Genomic DNA, 16350 nt, shown 5'->3' with positions numbered 1-16350 from the left:
CTGGGCACTGGAGGGGCAGCACAGAGGCACATGATAGGCAGGGGACACAGCAGGAAAGTACACAGTACTATAGTCCCAGGTGGCCTGGAACTTACCCCCCATGCGCTGTTGATGTGCTGCAGTGTCGCCTCCTTCTCCAGGTCTAGACCTTCTGTGTTGCCTGGAAATCCCAGATCCAGAGGTGGTGGCAGCATAGAAGTTCCCCTCATTTATGTGGCAGCAGAAGAATCTTGTACTTTTCTGTCCTAGACCTGTTAGGTGGGGGTGTGTGATTCCTTGAGATGACTGTCTGCCCCTTTGTAGTGACTGCGACCTTTTCACATGGGGTCTTCTTCCTTTGGGAGACCTTGGAAGCCTAAGAGGAAGGCCTGGGTCATCGTATCATTTACTCTCCTTGAAAGCTGGGGGCAGTGTAGAGTGGGAGAAGGCTGGACACCTTCCCTGCAGCAGGGGGTCACTTAGCCTTGGGTGGAGCTGTGAGGGCTCATGGTGGTGTTTCCTTGAAGAAGGGAGATCACACATTGGCTCTGGAATTCTAGTTAGATATGTCTTTGGAATTCTTCACAGAGAGGTTTCTCTGTAGAGGGCCAGGCCTGGGCAGGAAGGGAGAGAGGCCTCCATGGACCAGAAGGAGGCTAAATGCACATTGTGCACACTGTGTACTCCCAGTTCCATTGGGGCCCTTCCATGATGGTGTTGCTGCTCCATGACTGGGGTGTCTTCTTCTACTCAACCATCATTTTCCCTCTTTCTCTCAGGGCTTTAAAGACAATCTTCCCTGTGCAAGGGTCTTAGACACACCTGTGTTTTGCAGCCTGCCAAGGGGTGACTTCTTATTCTTGGTGCAAATAAGCTGGTTTGCTCAGTGCACTAGCTGAGCTATAGGACATCTTGGAATTGCCAGCAGACAGCACCGGCTTTCTCTGATGGCCAGGCCTGCAGTTTGAGATAAGGACCCCCCAGAAAGGAACACAAGGTCTGCAGGATCGTGGAATAGCATCTTGGAGACCCTTTGACAAACTGCTGATGTAAATTTACCGGGTACATGCAGGATGATTGTGAGCAATCCAGGGCCACAGACTGTGCATCCTGGCCAGCTAAGGGAACTCAGTGGTGTGGGAAGCTGGTTTCAGGCAGCTGAACCCTGGAGTCTGGCCCTTACTCACTAGTTCTTGGGCAAAGTGGCCCCGGGTACTGCCCATAGAGCAATTGGTGGAGGAGGAATCTTATTCTTTTCTGTCTTAGACCTTGTCGGGTGGGGGTGTGCAGTTCCTTGAGGAGAGTGCCTGCCAGCTTCTCACATTGGGTCTTCCTCTGGGAAGCTTTGGAAGCCAAAGAAGGAGAACTGGGCCATCCTTGCTGGTGAAGGTCAGAGGCTTGGTGAGGGTTGCTGAGTTCTCAGCTTCTGCTTTAGTTGTGAACTTGGCCTGAGGCCAGTATTTGGCCTGTTGCTGGGCCACATCTTTGGAACGCGTGAGCAAAGAATGGGCACACGGACATCGAACGCACAGAAGAGGGTGTGCGTGAAAGATTCACGAGGAAGGGCTTGGAGTGCGCGCGCACAAGGCAAAGGTGCGAGGAACTGGCGCGCGCCCAGGCTGCGTTCGGATCAGGCCCCGCGACCCTTCCGAGGCGTCTGATGTCCTGCTGAGGGTTAGGGCTGTTCTGTTGGTGGGTGGCATGTTTATTGGAATTGCAGCGATCCTCCGGCCCATGGCTAGGCCCCAACGCTGTCCTGGCACTGTCATGTTCTCTGCTCAACAGAGGCAAAGGTGCTGCGAAGCGGGGTTCCAGGGTTGAGCAGCTCCCGCATGAGGTGACAGATTTGGGATCTGAGGTTCGGTGTCCTCCTGCCCTTGCCCTGGGAACGCTGGAGTGGGAAGCCGCCAAGAACAGCAGTGTCAGTGCCAACTGGAGTCAGCTAGGGTGACAGCTGAGGTGTGGACTAAGACCCATAATCCTTTTCCCAGGTATTTAACCAAGAAAAATTACAAACACCTGTATGCAAATGTTTTAGCCTTATTATACACTTGAAGATGTTTTTTATTATGATATATTCATTATACAGGAGGGGATTCATCATGACAATGCTGATTAGTCTTATGTTGTACATTAGTTACGGCGCCCCCATCATCTGTACCCTCCCCCCCCACTTAAAGCAATTGTGAGAAGTTTCTTAGTTCTATTTCATATAGGTATATGAAGTCCATCCACCATACACTTCACCTTAGTCTCCTTCATTCCCCCTCCCCCTTCCCATTTGTACCCCTCTCCTGTACCTATTTTATAGTACTGTTTTTGTTATTAATATTTGAGTTGATGTTCAAAGGGGCTTCTCAATGTATCCTGTGAGTCTACTTTATTTTGATTCATTCAACCCCTTCTATTACTCTCCCTGACCCCTTTACTTCCCACCCTCCATTTTTCAGCAGCTTTCAGTGCACATCCCCACATCCTCTACCTTCTCAGATGTGATGTTTTATGCTATTACTGATGCTCTGCCATTCTCTTTTCCTTTCTCTCTTTCCCCGAGTTCCATAGAGTAGTCCCACTATTTCAAACATGTTCTACATCTCAGTTTCCACATGATCATGCTTGTTTTTTGTGTACATGTTTATCTTTGGATCTATCTTCCACATATGAGAGAAAGCATGCAGTCTTTGTGTTTCTGAGCCTTCATTCACTTTCTCTTTATTGAGTCTGTCATTGTTTTTATAATTGTTCTGTAATAATGCTATGTATCACGATCATTTCACAATCTAGTTACCATTAGTATTTTACCAGTTAAATAAAATACAAAAGCTTATTTTACTCTCTACTCATCGTTATAGCTGTCGTATATATTACTTTATATGAATTGAACACCACTCCCTGAGACTTTGGTGTAATTTTTATTATTTTTTTCTGTTCTGTTTATTTATTTTTTTTGAGGCAGAATCTTGCTACATAGTCCAGGCTAGCCTGGAACTCACTATGTAGCCCAGGGTGGCCTTGAACCCATGATCCTCCTGCCTCAGCCTCCTGAGTGCTGGAATAACAGGTGTGCATCACTGCTCTTGGCTCTTTGGGACAATTCTGTCAGGAAAAAATGGATTGGGGCTAGCTATGCAACCCACTGTGGACATCCCCAAAGGCCTACAAGTGTGGGAATTCTCACAGTGTTTGGGAGTGGCCTTCCCCATTCTGTGCTTCATGGGGAGGATACCTGGATCCCACACAGGAGCTTAATTCTGTCTGTCCCTGAGATCAGGAGTTGCTGACTGCCTGGGGTGAGGAGGTGAGTGTCTTGGGCTGAGACTGAAGTATTCGGGGGCCTGGGATTGAGTTAGCTGTTTATTTCCTAAGAGCAAAGACATACACGCTTTTTGTTAATTTTTTGTATTAGATGAAAAATGACAATTTTTACAATATTTAGAAAGTGCAGAAGTACAAAACAGAGAAAAGAAAAACCATTCATAATCTCATCACCAAAGGACCCTCACCATTGACATTTGGGTGCACCTGTTTCCAGTTGAGCTCTCTCCTCTGTGTTTCCACAGGAAACGGGGAACAACCCTTCAATGGGTGGTGTTCTCGAAGAACTTCACGTTGAAGAGCAAAAGACAGTTTAAGGGAAGTGATGTTGCCTTATAAGATCTAAGTTAGTTGAGTATGGTGGTTTATGCCTATAATCCCAGTACTTGGGAGGCAGAGGCAGGAAGATAGCGAGTTTGAGGCCAGTCTGGGCTGCGAAGTGAGTTCAGAGCCAGCCTGAGGCACATAGTAAAACTGTCTCAAAGACTCAGGTGTGGGATGCAGCTTAATATAGGGCACTTGCCTAGTATGTGCAAGGCTATGGGTTTGATCTCCAGCATTGAAAAAACAAAAAATAACAAATAAAACAAAAAAACCCCATCAATTAATGTTTTGTAGGTCAAAACAGGTGGCCCTATGAAAGTAATGGTGCAAATATATAAATAATATTAAATAGAACTATGACCTTGTGCTTGGATGTATGAATGGTGTTGTATCAAGTGTTTTAACAATTTCAGACGGGAACTCTCACATTGATGCTTTGGAAGTCACAAATATATTTCTACAGGAAAAATAAAGTGTCCTAATGCTGCATGAAATATGTTGCAGGGATGTGTTATGGATCCATAAAGTCCTGTACTTCATTTCACTTGATGGAGAAGGTGACTCTGGGTCCTGAAAAGCTGGCTTGGCAGACTGAAAGTCACTTTGGAGAAAAGAGCAATACTGATACTGGAGAAGTCTGTGAAGAGCTTGCATAAAAATTTGTATTTGAAATCAACAGGTGAAAAAGAAGAATAATTAATTATCGTTTCATAAAACATATATGGAACATCTATTAAAGATCCCACCACCTCACTATCACCACAAAGGGGACCGAATTTTCAGCATATGGAGTTTTGGGGGACACAGCCAAACTATATCCAAACCATCGCATTCCTCATTCCTTTTCTGGCTGACAACGCTTTCACTGTTCAGATAGCTCACATTTTATTTATATATTCCTGTGGAGAAGGGTGAAATATGATTCCCAGAAAATCACATTGTACTATTCAGATGTCCAGTTTTCAGAACAACAGCTGCCACAAAGAATACAAAGCAAGAACATGTTGCCCATTCAAAGGAATAAAATAAACTCACAGAAACCATCTTTAAAGAAGTCTGATCTTTTGAATTATTAGATAATGACTGTAGAACATCTTTCAAATATGTCCAAGAATGGAAGAAAAATACACAAAATGTATGGACAATGTGGGATAAGCAATACAGAGATACAACTGTAGAAAACTTATAGGTGTAAGGGAAGCAAGCAATACACTAGATGGGTCTGACAGATTATTTGTGCTGGCAAAGAAGGGATTGGTAAACTTGCAGAACAGTTAAAATCAGAGTCTGAGGAGCAGAAAGGTAGTGAAGAGAAATGAACAAAACCTAAGGAATATGTGGGCAGGATCATGCAAAATGAACTGGAAATTATGGGAGTCCTGCAAGGAGAAGAAAGTGATACAGGAATAGAAAAGTTATCTTTTTTTGGGGGTAAAAGCTTTAATATAAAAACTGATGTAGACTTTTTCAGTACTTTCAAACAAAAAGATAAAGGGACTAAACTGAACTGGATAGTTTTCTTTCACACGTGGTTGGTATGGTCTAACTTGCCAAGTTTAGTGAATTTCACACAAGGGGTTATAGTTTCAGTCGACATGAGCCAATGTTTTCTAGCCTAATTACAAACACCAAAGAAGAGACTTGAGCCTTTTAATATCTAAAAAGGTACTAGTGGTGTGCATATATGGGGACCTTGGGAACATGAGAAATCTCTGTATTTTCAATTTTGCTGTGAATCTAAAACTTCTCTTAAAAAATAGTCTGTAAAGGAAAAAATAAGACACCACTGATAAATTTCAAATATACAGTTCTTTCTGCCATATTGCAACGTGTGCGTTCCTAAAAATAACAGCACTCTGAAGAATCCTAAAACATTGAGCAACAAGAAAGTTGAGTTGGAATCTAATACTCAACAATGTCATCAGTGAAGGGCCAGGTGCAGCGTCTCGTGCATGTAATCTTAGCTGCTCCGATGGCAGATCATGGTTCAAGGCCAGCCTGAGCAAAAAGTTGGCCCTCAACAAATAAGACACCTGGGGCCTATCTGTGATCCCAGCTACCCTGAAGTCTGTAGGTAGGAAGCTCATGGTACAGGCTATCCACTGGCAAAAACACAATACCCTTTCTAAAAAATAACATGGAAAACCAAAAAGGGCCACAGGTGTGGCTCAAGTGACAGACTGTTTACCTAATAAGCGCAAAGTCCTGCGTTTAAATCCCAGTAAGTACATAAAACTACAGTTGGGGTGGTACCTGTGTGCTCATCACACCAATCATCATTCACATGCCCACCACTCCATGTGCAAAAGAGAGAGAAAAAGAGATAAATTTTATGACTAAGAATAAAAAAAAAACCCAAAGAATAAGGAAGAAAAATACAAAGCAGATGGAGAGAAAGTAGAGAAATTTAAGTCAAATAAAGAGTGCCCCAGGATGGCCCTTGTCAAAAGGGTGGCAGCTTGCCTACTGTTGTGAAGCAGAAGGTGAGTTTTCTGAGGACAGGGACAAGTCGAGCACCACTTGTGGCTACCCATGAACCATTGTGCCCCTAAGGCATGTAGTTGTGTGTTTGCTGTTCTCCTACACGGCTCAGTTCATCTGGGTGTGTTTTCAGCAATCACCCATAGTTTCTAAGACAAAGTCATGCATAACGAAATGCAGATTTCACATATGCTCAGAATATTCCCTAAAATATAATGTAAGAAATTGTTTTTTTTAAAGCCAGTGATACAGCAGACCTGACTATACTATACCTATGCACTCAACTTATCACATCAATATTTATACAGAGAAAAGAGAAGCAGGAAAACTATTTGAAAAGTCTAGATCATGCTAGCACCCAGAGTGTCCTTGTGCAGGGTATGAAGGGGCCAAGAGACGCTCTAGGTAGAAACTGAAGACCAATGTGTTGATCTCTGCAGCTAGTTGTATCTAGGTCTGGGTCTGGAGTACTTTGCATTGAAAGTCTCTGTGGTAATGGTGACTTTTCTCTAAGAGTGTGTCTGAACTGACTAGCATTGCTAACCAGGATGTCCGTATGTACTACAGACAATTCTTTTGAGTATTGACTTTGAAGCCTTTTTTACAGACTAATTTCTTAAAATCATGTTGTTTGTGAGGATTCCTTTTAAATTTTACTACTCTTAAGACCTTTGTTCAAGAAGAATCACTGTGGTCCCAGTGTGTCCTGTTTTGTCCCATTCTGTGCCTCTTTGGGGTTCATTGAGTGCAATGAAGTTTGAATTTTGGAGGATGTCCACCCACATTGTCTCAGATGTGTGCTGAGGTTTGTAGTCTTGATAGTGAAACAGGGCAGTTTTGGAAGTTCAACACCAACACTCCCTACCTCTCTTTTGTGGATGTCAGGAGTTCCCTGGGGTATCAGATGTCACTTTAGCTCCTCTCAATGGTTCTGCATGATTTTTTTCTGGTCTGTCCAAGAGCACATATTCAGGCATTTATGGTTAAAATATCATAGCTGCTTATTAGACCACATTTCTAGATATTATAGATGGATCTGTCTAAGCATGGATTCATAAGTAGATTAATTCTGTTTGGATTGTAATTACTTAGCATTAGGAATAAAAGTGGGTTTTTAGCTCAGAAGACTTGACTTTTAACCCTGGATTAATTTATGGCTTTTGGGTCTAACTACTCTGAACCCTGGTACTTTATTTTTCTTTCTTTTGTCATTTTTACATTTACTTACATGTGTATACATTGTTTGGGCCACCTCCCCACTCCCCTTCTCCCCCCACCCCCGTTTCCAGACAGAACCTGTTCCACCCTCTTGTTCTCCGATTTCGTTGAAGAGAAAACATAGGAGATAAGAAGAAAAACATAGCGTTTTTGCTAGCTTGAGATAAGGATAGCTATACAGAGAGATTCCTAGCATTGCTTCCATGCACATGTGTATTGCAACCTACACTGGCTCATCTCTGCCAGACCTCTTCACTACTTCCTGGTTTCCTTCCCATAGTGGCCTCTGCCAGTTTAAGATGACTATATTCACTTCTCTACAGTGAGCACATCAACCACATTCAAGTTTTAGGTTTCCTACCTTTCCCTATTCCTCCTGTGTGCATTCTCCCCTTAGTGTGTGACCCATGTCCAATTATATCACTGCATTCGTTTTGGGTCTATAATCCTTGTATGAGGGAGAACATGTGATTTTTGGTCTTCTGAGCCTGGCTAATCTCGCTCAGAATGATGTTCTTCAGTTCCATCCATTCACTTGAGAATAAGATTTCGTTCTTCTTCATGGCTGAGTAAAATTCCATTATGTATAAGTACCACATTTTCTTAATCTATTTGTCCATAGTGGGGCATCTTGGCTGTTTCCATAACTTGGCTATTGTGAATAGTGCTGCAATAAACATGGGTGTGAAGGTGCCTCTGGAGTAACATGAGTTGCATTCCTTCGGGAATTTCCTTAGGAGTGGGATTACTAGATCATATGGCAGATCTATGTTTAGTTCTTTAAGAAACCTCCATATTGTTTTCCAGAGTGGTTGTACTAGCTTGCATTCCCACTATCAGTGTATGAGGGTTCCTTTTTCCTTGCATCCTCACCAACATTTGTTGTTGGTGGCCTTGATGATAGCTATTTTAAGGTTTGGAATCTTAGTGTGGTTTTGATTTGCATTTCCTTTATGGCCAGGGATGCTGAGCATTTTTTCATCGTATTTTTGGCCATTCAGACTTCTTCCTTTGTTGCTTTACCTGTGTTTGTTCACTGAGAGTTCAGCACTGAGAGTTTGGCTTCTTGCCCCACCCTCTGGGGCAGGTTCAGCATTCCACCCCCACCTCTGCTGTTGGTGTTAGGTTACAGTTTACTGTTTATGTTTTTCAGTTTTGGGGGGGGGTATTTCAGTCTGCCCAGGGGGCTGTGCTGGATTATTTTCCTGGGGGATGTGTAGGGAAGTTGTGTGTGGTGCATGATGCTCACATGTTTGTTCTGCAGTTTCACGCAGGCAGCTTTGGAGCCAGCTGGTGGGGAGAAATGGCTCTGCTTTTTTTTCAGGGCAGCATGACGTAGGAAGGCTTTCCACAGGTCAGGGGTCCATTATGTTGCAGAGTTTGATTCTGATTGATGCTCTGTCTTCTGTTTGTTGGGAGAAAGAAAAAAGAGAAATGGCCAGGGGGCTTTTTTCCCAGGGCCAGAGGCCAGACACATCTTGCTGGCTGTGCCATGTGGGATTATTGAGGTTGTTAGGTGAAATTAAAGGCTGATATAAGGGTCAGTCTTTGAATTTTATCTGCACCTAATGTGGGGGTGATTATTATTTTGGCTAGGAACAATCAGAATTACCCAAATGTAGCTCTGATGTCTCAAGGAGATTTCTGGGGTTACGGAGCTTAGGAGGTTTCTGAATCTCTATCCTAGTTGCCATTTTGGATCCCCTAGAAAAGATATCTTAATGGTTAAAATGCCCAAATCTTATGAAAGACATGAATTTACAAATTTAAGACAATCTGCATGAAGGATAAACCCAAGAGATTCACACTGAGACAACAGCAAAGAGGGAAACTTGCAAAAGATCAAAAGGATTCCTCACATATAAGATATTCTAAAAAGAGCCAATTTCTTGTAGAAGAGGGACTCTGAAGGAACAGACCCGGGTGTCAGTGGGAGGGATCTGGGAAAGCAGAAAAAGGGTGGAAGGACATTATCACTGTAAGATATACATGTATGAAAATATCATCACAAATGCCATCAATCTGTACAATTAATAAGTGCTGAAAAAATCCCTTTCTCTCACCTGAAACTGTGGAGGCCAGAAGACAGTGGGACATCATATTTCAAGTTCAGAAAGAAAAAAACAACCCAAAACTGTTAACCAAGAGTTGTATAGCCAGCAAAACTGTCCTTTGAAAACAAGTGAGAGCTAGGCATCGTGGTACACACCTGTAATCCCAGCACATGGGAGGTTGAGGCAGGAGGATGGAGAGTTAGAGGCCAGTCTGGGCTGAGACTCTCTCTTAAAAAAAAGTTAGAAATTAAAGACATTCTCAGATTTTAAAAAAGATGTGATAATATTACCATTAAATTTGCCCTTTAAAAATGCTAAAGGAAGTGCTTTGGTTTGAGGTAAAGGGAGGCTAGGCTGTAACTCAAAGCTGTGTGAAGAAATAAAGACTCTTGGTGAAAGTAAATATGTGGAAAAATATAAAAGGATATATTGTTGCATTTTTTCCTTACAACTCCATATTTTATTTCCTCTAGGGTTTAAAAGACAAATGCATAAGATAATTATAAATCAGTTTTATTGGGTACACATTATATAAAGAAGCAATTTGTGAGCTGGGTGCCAGTGGCTCACATCTATAATTCTATCTACCGGGGAGGACAAGATTGGGAGGATCATGGTTTGAGACCAGCCTGGGCAAACAGTTGTCAGGACCCTATCTCCCAAGTAACCAGAGCAAAATGGAGTGGATGTGTGGCTCAAGGGGTAGAGTGCCTGCTCTGTAAATAGGAAGCCCCTAATTCAAACCCCAGTCCCACCAAAAAGCAACTTGTGACAAGTACACAAAATTCTACTGTGAAGTTGATGAGTTTTTTCATGTCTCTTCTCTTCCAAAGGCTCTTTTCAAGGACCCAAAATGGACCCAATTGATTCTATATTAATTTTCTTAAGATGCCCTCCCCAGTTGTGTAAACTTCAGGTCTTGGAAAACTTTGGATCTGTCTCTCTGCTGTGATCAACACCATCAGCAGATGGTAACTAACGCCCCTGAAAAGGATGTGATTGTCCTGGGAAAATGTGTAGAATAAAAATAAGAAGTTTTATTATTTGCATGTAATTTTCCAGGCATGAGCATGTGTTTTTTAGCAGCACTGATGTTTGAACTCAGGGCCTTGAATTTGCCAGGCAGGTGCTTTACCACTTGAGCCACTCCACCTGCCCTTTACGCTTTCAATATTTTTGAGATGAGATGTTGATTTTTTGCCTGACCTGGACTGCCATCCTCCTAGCCTATTTATGCTTCCTTTATAAGCTGGGATGACAGGTGCCCATCACTATGCTCATCTTTTTTTTTATTTGTTGAGATGGGGTCTTGCTAATTTTTTGCCTAGGCTGGCCTCCAACATTGATCCTCCCAATTTCTGCCACCCAAATAGCTAGGATTGCAGACATGAGCCACAGCATCTGTCATGCATATTATTTTTTAACTTTCTGGTTTTTTTTTTTTTTTTGAGACAGGGTCTTGCTATGTAGCTCAGGCAGGCCTCCTACCTCTGCTTCCCAAGTGCTGGGATTACAGGTATGTGCCACCATGCAATCAGAAGGTGGAGCCAGAGGTGGAGATATAAATTGAGAAGCTTGTAGTTTTTATCTAACTGCTTTGAGAAGCAGGAGATGGTGGAGCAGAACAAGTGGTAGAGCACCTACCTAATAAGTGTGAGGCCCTGAGTTCAAACCCCAGTACTGCCAAAAAAAAGAAAAAGACTTTGAGAATCAGATAGTATACATATCTATGTACATAATCATACATCTGATAGATGTATCATTTATTCTTTGCCTCAAAAAAATCTATTCTGGTTCAATCAGTAGCCTTTTCTCCATTCTTAAAAATTGTCAGTGACCTAGGATTTGCTTTGACATATGTCTTGATGGTTGTGCAGGTGTGGCTCAAGTGGTTAGAGGCCTGCCTAGCAAGTTTGACGCCCTGAGTTCAAACCCCAGTACTGCCAAAAAAAAGTCCAGAAATAGGTCATGATGGTTGTGGGGGAGGGGATGAAATGAGTTTTGCCAGGCGTTGTTTATTACACAATACTAGTCTTTCTGTACAAGTTTGAAATTCTTCCTAATAAAGAATTCTAAAGTTATGAGTTAAAAAAAACCAAAAAATTATCTATAAAAGGAAATTTTAGCTGGGCACTGATGGCTCACACTTGTAATCCTAGCTACTCAGGAGGCAGAGATCAGGAGGATCATGTTTCAAAGCCAGCCTTGGCCAATAGTTTGCAAGACCCCATCTTGAAAAAAACCCTTCAGAAAAATAGGACTGGTGGAGTGGCTCAAGGTGTAGGCCCTGAGTTCAAATCCCAGTACTACAAAAAAAAGGAAATTTTAATAAAAAACAACAAGGATAAATGGGGATAAATAAAATAGAAAACAGAAACCAGTACAGGGAAGTAATGATGCAATCATTTTATTCTTGAAAAGATTAAAATTGGCAAACCTTTAGATAGACTAAGGAAAAAAAAGGAATGAAAAGTCAGTGAGTAAAAGTGAAAGTGTGTACATCACTACTGACCTCATGGAAGGGATAGGAGGATTCTATGAACAACTGGATGCCAAGAAATTACATCATACAGAAGTGGGAAACTTTATACAGACACACAAACTAATGAAATTGATTGATCCAAGAAGAAACGCAAAACAGATTTACAAAAATGAAGGCAATTAAATCAATAATAAAACACCTTGCAGGAATGAAAAGGCCTAGATGATTTTACTAGTGAATTAAGTCAAACATTTAAAGAAGAATTACCACCAATACTTCTCAAACTCTTCCAAAATTTTTTAATAGGAGAAACTGCTTCCTAATCTATTCTACGAGACCTAAATTGTCCAGATACCAAAGACAAAGACATCCCAAGAAAGGAAGACACCTGGCAATTGCAAATAATGTTTATTAGTTCTTTCTGGAGGCATTGTAAGAATACAAAAACTGCATAAATAATTTAAAAAATAATCTTATTGAGGTAAAGTCATTCATTTAAAGAGTACAATTCAATTTTTTTAGCACACTTACAGAGTTGTGCAACTATTTCTACAGTAAATCTTAGAGGATTTTTATGACTGTAAAAAAAAGCCTCTGTTCTTTTTAGCTTAGGAAACTTTCATTCTCTAGGGATTTCTGGATCATTCTGGAATTTCACATAAATAGAATCATACAGTAAGAGGCCTTCTGTGACTAATTTTCATTTGGCTTATTTTAAATGTTCATCCATTAACAGAAATAATAAAATAAACAAAAAATAAAAAAGCTGCTTTGCAGCCCATTGTCTAGGGTAATTGACAGGAAAGTGTTGATGTTATGCTTAAAAATTATCTATCTATTATCTCTCTCTATCTATGTAGGTGGCCCTGGGATTTGAACTCAGAACATCACGTTTGCTAAATAGGCAGTCACCACTCGAGCTATACCTCCAGCCTTTTTTATGATAGTTATTTTTTCAGGTAGGGTCTAATGTTTTTGCCCCAAGCCAACCTCAGACTGAAATTCTCTTACCTACAGCCTCTGGAGTAGCTGTGAATACAGGCATGCAGTACCACACATGGCTTACTTGTTGAGATGTGTTCTTGCTAACGTTTTTCCTGGATCGCCCTTGAACTTCAGCTTTCCTTATCTCCACCTCCCAAGTAGGTGGGATTATAGACAAGAGTCACCACACCCAGCCTTCATGTAAAGATTTTAACATACAACCTTGATTTATTAAGTTCTAGTGTTATTTCATACTTTTACCCATTCTCTATTAACCCTTCCTTCATAATGTTAGGCCAAGATTTTGCATTTTAACTCTATATTTTGAACTATCCTAATTGTTTTTTTTTTCCAGATCATTTATTTCATTGTTTCTTTTTTTTTTAACTTGCTAGACTGTCCAAAATTTCAATTTTGCCTTTTCCACCATCTGAATTTGGAAGTTGGATGTTATCTATGGTGACTTCACAGGGAATGCTGTTATCTTCATCCTCGAGTTCTGAGCTATCCTCTGAACCGCTTTGTGAACTCTCTTCTGACCCATCCTCTTCTTTTGAATCTGACTCATCTCAAGGCCACATCCATTTGTACAGTTTTTCCAAGAGTCCCATCTATGTTTTAAATATTGAAGCAACAGGTGGAACAACTGCTGTTTCTTTTCGCAGCTTTCCATTTGCCTGGGCCATCTGTGGGAGGAAGATCTGAACTTGGTCTAACAGTGGCCTCCTTTCTATCTGCACTGTTTGAAAGGTAGAGGTCTTCAAAAATCGTATGTTCTCCCTCATATGTGGACATTAGATCAAGGGCAAACACAACAATGGGATTGGACTTTGATCACATGATAAAAGCGAGAGCACGCAAGGGAGGGGTGAGGATAGGTAAGACACCTTAAAAAACTAGCTAGCATTTGTTGCCCTTAACGCAGAGAAACTAAAGCAGATACCTTAAAAGCAACTGAGGCCAATAGGAAAAGGGGACCAGGAACTAGAGAAAAGGTGAGATCAAAAAGAATTAACCTAGAAGGTAACACACACGCACAGGAAATCAATGTGAGTCAACTCCCTGTATAGCTATCCTTATCTCAACTAGCAAAAGCCCTTGTTCCTTCCTATTATTGCTTATACTCTCTCTACAACACAATTAGAAATAAGGGCAAAATAGTTTCTGCTGGGTATTGAGGGGGTGGGGGGAAAGGGAAGGGGCAGAGTGGGTGGTAAGGGAGGGGGTGGGGGCAGGGGGGAGAAATGACCCAAGCCTTGTATGCACATATGAATAATAAAAGAAAAAAAAAAAGAAAGGTAGAGGTCTTTCTGAAATTAGGCTTAGACCTGACCCATATACCTCCGCGGCCCTCACTCCCTGCCGTCAGCAGTTCCTTGGACACTGAGACTCCAGAGCAGTCCTGGGTAGACGAAAAACAGCTGGAGTTGGCTGTGAGCTCACCGTGGACCTCCATACTTTCCAAGCAGGCATCCAGCAAAGGCCACAGATGCAGGAAAGAGGCTAAGCCTCCTAATTATTTTATACAATAAATATTCTTTTGAGTTAGTCACATTAAAAATGTTCATCCGTGTTGTAACAGTGTCAGGTACTTCATTTTATCACAAAATTATATTCTCCACCTATGGCTATATGGATACACTGCTTTTCCATGGATGTACCAGGTGATGGATGATATTTGTGTCTTTTCTATGCACTGACTGGTAGAAATAATGCTGCCATCACATCCATATTTGAGTTTTTGTATAAATGTGCATTTTCAATTTTCTTGAATCTGCAGCTAGAAATGGCACTGCTGATGGTGTATTCTCTTTTTAATTCAGGTTGTACATACTAGAGACACTGTTATGAATCTGGTTTTGTTTTTTGTTGTTGTTTTCTGTTTTTAAACAAACTTTTTATTGGCATACATTAATAGTACAAGAGGGTTTCATTGTGATAATTCCACAGATGTGTACAGTGTATTTTGAACAATTTCATCCCCTCCATTATTTCCAGTAACCCCTCTTCCTCCTCCCCCTTTGGTATGTTTCTTTATGATTTCTTCACACACACACACACACTCTCCAATCCTCTTCCCCTCCCAACACCCTCTCCTTTACTTCTCTCTGTCCCTCTGATCCCCTGCCCAGATGTTTTTCTTGTTTAGCGACATGGTCTTGCTGACCATGGCCTGGCTGACCTCAAACATGTGATCTTCCTGCCTCAGTCTCCCGAGTGCTGGGATTACAGATATGTTCCACCAGACTCAGCTTGTTTTATTTAGCAAAATATCTTGGTGTGAGCCCCGTCATCGATACAAATAAGTCTATCTCATTCCTTGAAATGTATTCAATTTCCTTTACGCACCATACTTATTTTATCAGCATTGTATATTGGACTGATGGATGTCTTTTATAAAACAACACACACACAGATATGTGCACAACATTGCGTGAAAAACTGGTAAAATCTGAACAAGGCTGAAAGATTGTTGTATGGCCAATTTCCTGGGTGTGTGTGACATTGTATCTTCATTTTGTTGAATTCTACTATAGAAAGTAATGGGAGGAAGTGCATGTAGATTCACCCCTTCCTTCCTTCCTTCCTTCCTCCCTCCCTCCCTCCCTCTGGTGCAGGTGCTCTACCACTTGAGCCAAGCCTTCATCCCATTTAGTTATTTTTTGAATAGGGTCTTGGACCATGATCTTCCTATTTGTGCCTCCCACATAGCTGGATGAGAGGTGTACATCACCTTGTCCAGCTTATTGGTTGAGATGGAATCTAATTAATTTTTTTGCCTGGGCTGGCCTTGATCTCTGCCTCTTGAGCAGGTGGGATGACAGGTGTGAGCCATCATTTCTGGCCTGCATTATTTCTTACAACTGTGTGTACATCTACAATGATCTCAAAATAAAAAGTTTTGAAAAAATTAAGCTTCCGTCAATGGAGAGAGGATTTACCAACTGCCTTCATTTGCCCCCCAAAGTTGTTCAAGGATGATTGAATCATGAGACAGCTGTAAAGACCAAGATCAAATAATCCTGCATTGGAGGGAGAAGATGGTGAAAGGGGAGAAAAATGGGGGAGAGGCCTCAAACACAGTTCTACAGGATCAATGAGTTTATCTCCTGCCCTCCATCTCTCCACTCCCCTTCACCACCTCCCAGATGTGAAACTTGCTAATGTGGAGGGCTGATTGAAATTGATTGAAACCAAAGATGGACAAGGGAATGGATCCTTGGGGAATAATTGTACTGCCTGACACTGCAGTCAGTCAGCAGCAGCAAAATAAGCTCTTACCAAAGAACAGGGTTCAGCCTTGAATTTCATCTTATCCACCTGTTTCATTGAATTCATTGTGGGATTCAGTGGTTAAGTTGACTCAAGAATGAGGACTTGGGTGGGGGGGAGGTGGTCCAAAAAATGTATACACATGTAAGTAAATGTAAAAATGTTAAGATTAAAATAAAGAATGAGGACTTATAGACAAACTATAGAAATGTTTTAGGTCGTGTTTTATATTGAGACATA

General features: G+C 41.5%; 1 pseudogene; it reads right to left on the bottom strand.

Annotated features, from left to right (window-relative positions):
• Positions 1–13202: 13202 nt before the first annotated feature.
• On the bottom strand, positions 13203–14293 carry LOC109696171 (NOP protein chaperone 1-like; annotated as a pseudogene).
• Between the last annotated feature and the right edge of the window lie 2057 nt (positions 14294–16350).

This window comes from Castor canadensis, chromosome 18 (assembly GCF_047511655.1).
Source record: "Castor canadensis chromosome 18, mCasCan1.hap1v2, whole genome shotgun sequence".
Taxonomy (NCBI): Eukaryota; Metazoa; Chordata; class Mammalia; order Rodentia; family Castoridae; genus Castor; species Castor canadensis.
This window is presented reverse-complemented; position numbering and strand designations above follow the sequence as displayed.